This window comes from Zingiber officinale, chromosome 3A, assembly GCF_018446385.1.
Source record: "Zingiber officinale cultivar Zhangliang chromosome 3A, Zo_v1.1, whole genome shotgun sequence".
Taxonomy (NCBI): Eukaryota; Viridiplantae; Streptophyta; class Magnoliopsida; order Zingiberales; family Zingiberaceae; genus Zingiber; species Zingiber officinale.
Genome location: NC_055990.1, coordinates 136964700 through 136972905, shown reverse-complemented (window position 1 = coordinate 136972905; position 8206 = coordinate 136964700). Strand labels below are relative to the sequence as shown.

Genomic DNA, 8206 nt, shown 5'->3' with positions numbered 1-8206 from the left:
TTCCTTTATTGTTGCTGAGTTAGAATTTTTATACTGTGTGGTTGATTGTTATGTGTTCCAGCCGTTTGTGGCTGAGTATATATACTGCATGTATTGTTGAATATGGTCACCGGTACAAGGGAGACTCTGCCAAAATTTTTCAGTAGGGTTTCCATGTGGTTTTTAATCACACCGGTTAAGTAGAGTTAGTAGTTAAGTAACGGTCATCCTTAGAGAGTAGTAGTAGTAAGAAGGGTGGTTGTTACAGTTGGTATCAGAGCAAGTTCCATTCTCCAGCATCACACATCGGCATCATCCTTGCGGTCTTCAAGTAAGAAAGTATTTAAGTTTTCTTTCTTATGCTTTCTTCGTTAATTGCAGTATAGAATATTTTCTTGTATGCGCTTTAGTAAGATAAAAGTTTGTTTTCCTTGTATTCATATATATATATGATTAGAAAGGGTTAGAGAAGCTATTTAGTCTTTTTCCTCTGCATAATTGGATGTCAAGAAGAGGACATCCCCGTACCATTTATACTGAGGACCGAGTTCAGGAGAACGAAGAGCCCAGAACCCCTGGGCCTATTCTCCCTGAAGTTGTTGCTCAACTTCAGAGACAAGTAGCTAGCAGCAGCAAGTGATTGTCAATTTAATGGCCAATCAGAAGCTAGCTTCTCCCACTCCCCCAACCATTAATGTGGAGACCCCAGTGGTGACTGAAGTCCCATCAGCTGCCCTGGAAGTCGCCACAGTATTTAAAAGACAAGAAGCATATCTCATCCAGTGGATGAAGCTGAAACCAGAAAGCTTCTCAGGAACGACTGAGCCCTGGGATGCCCAGGCTTGGTTCAAGACATTTGAGAGCACAATGGAGCTTCTTGACTGACCAGAAGTCGAGAAGGTTGATACCATTAAGTGTGCCTCTTTCTGCCTATCTGGAGATGCTTGTATGTAGTGGGAGCGAGTTAAGAGTAAGAGAGCAGTCAACCAGATGAGCTGGGTTGACTTTGAGATACAGTTTTACTAAGAGTTCTTCCGCCAACGGATCACCAATAAACATTATGAGGAGGTTATCGAATTTAGACCAAGTGATTTACCAGTAGAAGAAGCGGTTAAAAGATTTAACAGGCTAGCTCACTTTTGCCTAGAGTTAGTAAGTACAGTGAAAGAACGAGTCAGACTGATGCTCCTAATGCTGAGACCAGAAATAACACCTAATGTGAGTAGTGAAACTCACCGACCATAGATTGGTGAAGAGCTAGTCAGCAGGGCATTAGTGAGTACTATCTGAACAACAACAAGACACAACAAACGCAACACAAGCTAGTCAAGATAGAAGACAGGACAGGAGGGGAACAGAGAACACAATCAAGTAATCAGAACTGGAAGGACAAAGATAACAAGAAAGACCCAAGCAGGAAGACGTTCGGGTAGTCTGTGAATATCCAGAGGTATTTCTAGAAGAACTACCTGGACTATCTCCCAACAGAGAAGTAAAGTTTGAAATTGAGTTGTTTCCTGACACCAGCCTAATTTCAAAAGCTCTGTATTGAATTTCTCTAGCAGAGCTAAGAGAGTTACAAGAACAAATTCAGGAGCTACTTGACAAGGGTTTCATCCGCCCTAGTCATTCACCTCGGGGAGCTTCAGAGTTGTTCATTAAGGAGAAAGACAGATCTATGCGGATGTGCATAGATTTTAGAGCGCTGAGCAAAGTAGCAGTTAAGGACAAGTACCATCTTCCCAGAATAGATGATCTATTGGATCAGCTAAAGAGGGCAATAATGTTCTCTAAAACAGACCTGCGTTTTGGGGAACCATCAGTTGAAAGTGAAAGGAAGTAATGCACCCAGAACAGTTTTCAAGACCAGATACGGACACTACGAGTTCGTAGTCATGCCTTTTGGTGTGACTAATGCACCTGCAGTTTTCATGGACCTGATGAACAGAGTGTTCAGAGAATACCTTAACAAATTTGTCATTGTGTTCATCGACGACATTCTAATCTATTCCAGAACCCCAGAGGAACATGACACGCATTTGAGGATAGTACTGCAGACTCTTCAGCAAAAGCAACTTTACGCTAAGTTCTCAAAGTATGAGTTCTGGTTAGATCAGGTGGCATTTCTAGGTCACATAATTTCTAAAGAAGGCATTCAAGTGGATCCATCAAAAATAGAAGCAGTCAACAACTGGAGTAGACCCAAGAACGCTAGGGAGATCAGAAGCTTCCTGGGTTTAGCTGGGTACTACAGGAAATTTGTGGAGGACTTTTCCAGGATAGCCTCTCCACTAACAGCCCTCATCAGAAAAAAATAAGAAGTTTGAATGGTCAGATAAATGTGAGCAGAGTTTCCAAGAGCTCAAGAAGAGACTGACCAGTGCTCCTATTCTGACTGTTCCAGAAAGTGACAAGAGTTTTGACATCTACAGTGATGCTTCCAAGATGGGCTTAGGAGCTATACTCATGCAGGAAGGAAAAGTGATAGCTTATGCTTCCAGACAACTCAAAGATTATGAAAAGAACTACCCCACTCATGATCTTGAGCTGGCAGCTGTGGTCTTTGCACTAAAACTCTGGCGACATTATTTGTATGGCGTTCAGTGTAGAATTTTCACAGACCATCAGAGTCTTAAGTACTTCTTCACTCAGAAGGACTTAAACATGAGACAGCGTAGGTGGCTAGAGTTGGTCAAAGATTATGACTGTAAAATCCTCTACCATCCAGGCAAAGCTAATAAAGTGGCAGATGCACTAAGTAGAAAATCCAGTGCATCCCTAATGTCTTTGTCATCATTAGCCCTACCACTGCAGAAGGAGTTGTCAGATTTTGGAATGGAAATTATTTATGGGCAACTCTCTACATTGACCTTAGAGTCTACCTTGCTTGAGGATATACAGAGAAAGCAAAGTGAGGATCCAGATATCCAGAAGATCAAGCAAGGGATACAGAAAGAAGAAAAGTCGGAGTTTCGAGTATCAGACAGTGGAATTCTTTATCCGGGGAGCCGCCTGTGTGTTCCCAATGATGAAGAGCTGAGACCGAAAATTTTAGAAGAAGCTCATAGTACACCTTACTCCATGCATCCTGGTTCTACCAAGATGTAGCAAGACGTGAAACAGAGATTCTGGTGGTCCGGACTCAAAAGAGATGTAGCTAAATATGTCAAGACCTGCCTGACATGTCAGAGGGTCAAAGCAAAAGACCAGGAGGAGTTCTACAGCCTCTTCCTATACCAGAGTGGAAGTGGGAAGACATATCCATGAACTTCATAACAGGTCTCCCAAGAACCACAAATGGATATGATGCGATATGGGTGATAGTGGACAGATTGACCAAGTCTGCTCATTTTCTAGCCATCAAGGTGTCCCACTCTATAGAGCAGTTGGCACAGCTGTATGTTAAAGAGGTGATCAGACTTCACGGAGTTCCTAAATCTATTGTTTCTGATAGAGATGGGCGCTTCACCTCTCACTTTTGGGAGTGTGTTCAGACTGCACTGGGCACCAAACTCAAGTTCAGCACAGCCTTCCATCCTCATACTGATGGACAGACAGAGCGAGTAAATCAGATTCTAGAAGATATGCTCAGAGCTTGTGCACTAGATTTCAAGGGAAGTTGGTGCAAGTATCGATGCTTAGCTGAATTTGCCTACAACAACAGCTATCAAGCCACCATCAAGATGGCACCTTATGAGGCACTGTATGGCAGGAAGTGTCACACCCCAGGTAGTCCCTATCCGAAGAAATTTCGGCAGCATCTCCCATGTACGACGGACAATATGAAGCTCAGTATACATATATCTCCATACCTCGGCCACACACGGCCGGAATAATACAATACAAAAGAACAAGCCACGCAGTTTATATCAACATTCCACATAATTCAACATATAATCAATCCACGCAGTTTAATAAGGAAAGACGATATAAAATCTCGAAAATATATGTACACATCCTACTCCACTACATCGAAGAAAAACCAAATCCACGAAGTAATGAAAATATCTGCAGCGGAAAACAATAGTAGTAAACCCGAATGTTCAATGTCCACAATACAACCCACAATACAAGTATTTAAGACGCAAAAGCAGAATAAATCCGACAAAGAAAATCCTCGCGACAAAGGGGCTAGCGACTGGAATCTCTCCTGACGGCCTCAACCTGGAAAATAGTAACAACGGGGTGAGTTCAAAGAACCCAGCTGGTAAACCAATAGACATGTACAGCAATATATATCCACCAGTAAAAACCTAAGGTACAGTCTCCTAAACCATAGGATCAATAGTACAGTTCTCTAACCATACAAGCTACGGTACAGTTTCCTAACAGTATAACAGGTATGCAAGACTAAATAAACTGCAGTAACCAACAATAAGCATGAAATACAATCTACTGCAAGAATATAAGAAGTGCATAACTGAAATAAACTGTACTCACCTGCGAGGCTCGGGCGAATGACTGTGAGCATACACAGATAAAAATAGTCAGAGCAAAAGCATATAACCTGTATGCATGTCAATCATATGCAATCACCAAAATGCATCAATCATAAATAATGCAATCTGTGCATATGATGCAAATGACATGTCCTGGTCACCCCTACTGCCATGCTCAGCCGTCTCACACACAATGGTGAGACCGAGTGGGTAGGGCTGTGACAACCGTGCACTCTGCCGTCACTACCCCTGATGAGTGACCGAGTGGACGGGATGCTGTCGGAGTACACCTATCCTCCTGCCTCAAACATAGTGAGGGAGCGTAACGCTCTCATCTCCCGGTACGCAGTGACGGGGAGGGACCCCGGTGTGCTACCACGCTCCTGTCACGCTACCCATGAGCGTCCTAGCGGAGCACTACCGGGCAATCTACCCTACACACCCTGAGTGTTGTGCCACTACCCATGCAGTGAACACGTTGTGTGTGGGTCCATGTAGCCGGCCGACGAGCTCAACAATAATGGAGTCGTCAATCGCCCAGCATGCAATCATGCAATATGGTGCATGCGGCTACAGTATGTCATACCTGAACATAGCCTCCTCCATATATGTGTGTGCCCAAAAGGTAAACGCATATATATATAACCATGATATAAAACAGCATAAATCCAAAGACCTCACATATAACAATGATATAAGTATCATGAATCCAAGAGCATGTATCACACATGTACAGCAACTAATCAGTAGAGTAGAGCACTATAGATATACATCTCTATGAACATACACACATGGCAAGCGGTAACAGTATCCAATCCTAAAGTAAAGCAACTAGCAGATGAAGCATGTGATAGGTATCAACTAGCTAAGACCAAGAGGGAGAATAATCTACTATCTACCACTAGTAAATATATATAAGCTACACATATCATAAGACATTATCAAAAGATAAGTCAGAGGGTACCCGCCTCAAATAGAAGGTACAATCCCAAATCCGAAGTCAACGTCGAGACGCCTGTCTCGAATCAGAATCCTGTGTCAAACAACATATATATTTTATTTAGCTAAATCCAAATGAATAGCTAAATAAAATCCCTAATACTAAATTAGGGCAAAACCCTAATCAACACAATAACACCTTACCTAGTTAAATCTAATGGTCAATTAGGGTTAGTTACCTAACCTCTAATCACCAATTAGATTAGAAATCTAAACTTAGATTAAATCCAATAGTTGACTAGGGTTAATTGTCTTAACCCTAATCATTCCATTAGTTTAATCTAAGTAAATAAATCTAATCACAATCAACAACTAGTAATCCAAAAAAAATACCTAATTCAACATGATCATAACCCTAGTTCATCCACACTAAGATCCATCATCTAAAACAAAGAACAAAACCTACACATCATATATCAATTATCTGTTTCTTACCTCAATCTCAGCTACTGGATGCTGGAATCAAGTAAGAACCTCACTGGAAATCAATCCCGTGACCTAAATCATTGATCCACAGCAACCCAATGCTTCCTTTAATCAAGAATCGTAAGGTCATCACAGCAGAAAAACAACCCAACAAGATCCTTGAATCTCCATAATTCCCAACATTACCTCAATTGATCGTCTCTAGAAAATGTCACCCGATCCAATCCGTGAAGCGGAGTATCGAAGATTCCTCTGATCCTCAAATCAACAATCAACAAGGAAGGGAATCCAAGACCTGACCTAGGATCGCCAACAATCAGGGAGGCAACGAGCAAGAATCGGGAAAGAAGACTCAATCTAGGGCACAAACCAGAGAACAGGCAAATTCTATTAGGGCTAGCTTACCCACGCCGGCGAATCGAGTGGCACAAATCCGAACTAGGGCACCTCTCCAAGCTTCGGTGGACGATTGGATGGGGGTCGACGCGAGATCTGGTCCTTCACCGTGCCCTAGCCGCAGCCCCTTCGGTGATCAGCCACAAGATCCGCCGAACAGCAACTCCTCGGCCGATTACAGTCTGGAGAGGAGAACCACCGACCGGATCTGAGCTTGTGGTGTCGATGCCGGCAGAGGAAGGATCGCCAAAGGAGAAGCTCCACTCCCGTCGCCTCCGATTCGTCCGTGAGAGAGAGAGCAGAGAAGGAAGAAGGGGAGATCGGGGAAGTGAGGAGGAAGCTCGGGTTTGGGATCGGCGTTGTAAGGGAGAAAGAAATAAAAGGAATAATTATAAAAAGAGTTTATTTAAATAAACATTTCCTCACTTAAACGGGTATCCCAAACAGGCTTTATCTGAACCCGAAATTGATCCCTTCAAAACCCTCCGTACGAGCTCCGAAAAATTCCCAGAAAATTTCTAAAAATTCCCGAAAAATTCTATAAGGCTATTTCTGAAATAACCCTATGTATTTAAATTTCCCGAGATCTTACAGGAAGTGCAGATCACCCATTTGCTGGCAAGAAGCAGGTGAGAGAAAAGAAATGGAAGTAGAACTGGGCATTCGGACAGAGCTGATGGATGAGACTACTCGAGCTATTCAGAAGATCAGACAGAGAATTGAGACTGCCCAAAGTAGACAGAAGAGTTATGCTGACACACGCCGTAGGCCACTTGAATTCCATGTAGGGGATTCAGTTTTCCTCAAGGTCGCTCCTATGAAGGGAGTGATGAGATTTGGCAAGAAGGGCAAATTAAGTCCTCGTTATGTAGGACCTTACCTGATCACAGAAAGAATTGGGAAAGTAGCTTACAAGCTGGATTTACCACAGGACATGTCAGCAATACATAATGTATTTCATGTCTCTCTGCTAAAGAAGTGTCTCCACGACCCTAGTCAAGTGATTCAGCCTCAGTTAGTGCAGATCCAAGAGGATCTTAGTTATGAGAGCAGACCTACACAGATAGTGGACAGAGCAGTCAAGAGACTAAGAAATAAAGAAGTACCACTAGTGAAGGTTATCTGGCAGAACCAGAAGCATGAGGAAGTCACTTGGGAGCGGGAGGACAGTATGAGACAGAAGTATCCAGAGCTGTTCTAAGTTCGAGGACGAACTTTTTATAAGGTATGGGGAGTTGTAACGACCCAATTTTCTCTATTTCGAGTTCCAAATGTCCGTAAAAATATTTGGAAATGCTTTTAAAATATTCTAGAGATTTTTAGGAATTTTTAGAGTATTTTTATGCAATTTTTGGAGTTCGTTTGGTATTTTTACCGAGAGGAGAAAGTTAAAAAAAAAAAAATTTGTAGAAGCTAGGTTTCGAACCCAGCTCCTCGGACCCAAGCAAAACCGACCCGACCAATCGAGCTACGCTCGTTTTGTTAACCAGATATGTAGAGATAGATATTTATAGTGTAGTTATAATGGGAATCGTTTTTTTTAAAAAGGATCGAAATTTTCCCCGAAACCCTATCTGTTCTTTCCCTTCTCCTTCGCGACGGCGCTGTTCTTCGAGCGATTCTTCTCGGGCGGAAGGGGGCGACGGCATTAGGGCTTTTCTCCGGTGCCGACGAAGACTTCTTCCGGCCGGTCTTCACTCGTGTGTGGTCACCGCGACGAAGGGAGCTCGGGAACTCAAGGGAGTCGCCGAGATCCTCAAGCTTCACCCAAAACCCTAGAATTTGCTCCTCTCCGGTTGTAAGTCCAAGAACAGTGAGGTGAGTTGCTACTCACCTGCAGTAGGATAGCTCCGAGGTTTATTTCTTGTTATTTCTCCTTGTTCCCGAAGCTTTGCGCGAAACCTTAGAGCTTAAAGAATCTGCAATAGGGATTTGGTCTTCCTTTTGGTTTCGGATCATGATGCACA

The 8206-nt window shown here is 42.9% G+C and overlaps 1 long non-coding RNA gene across 1 annotated transcript; it reads right to left on the bottom strand.

The window, feature by feature from the left end:
• Positions 1-5390: 5390 nt before the first annotated feature.
• On the bottom strand, positions 5391-6539 carry LOC122054063. Its single transcript, XR_006132545.1, has 4 exons — positions 6249-6539; positions 6030-6138; positions 5853-5948; positions 5391-5451 (listed from the first exon to the last, which is right to left on the bottom strand). It is a non-coding gene; the product is annotated as an uncharacterized LOC122054063 (long non-coding RNA).
• Positions 6540-8206: the final 1667 nt, after the last annotated feature.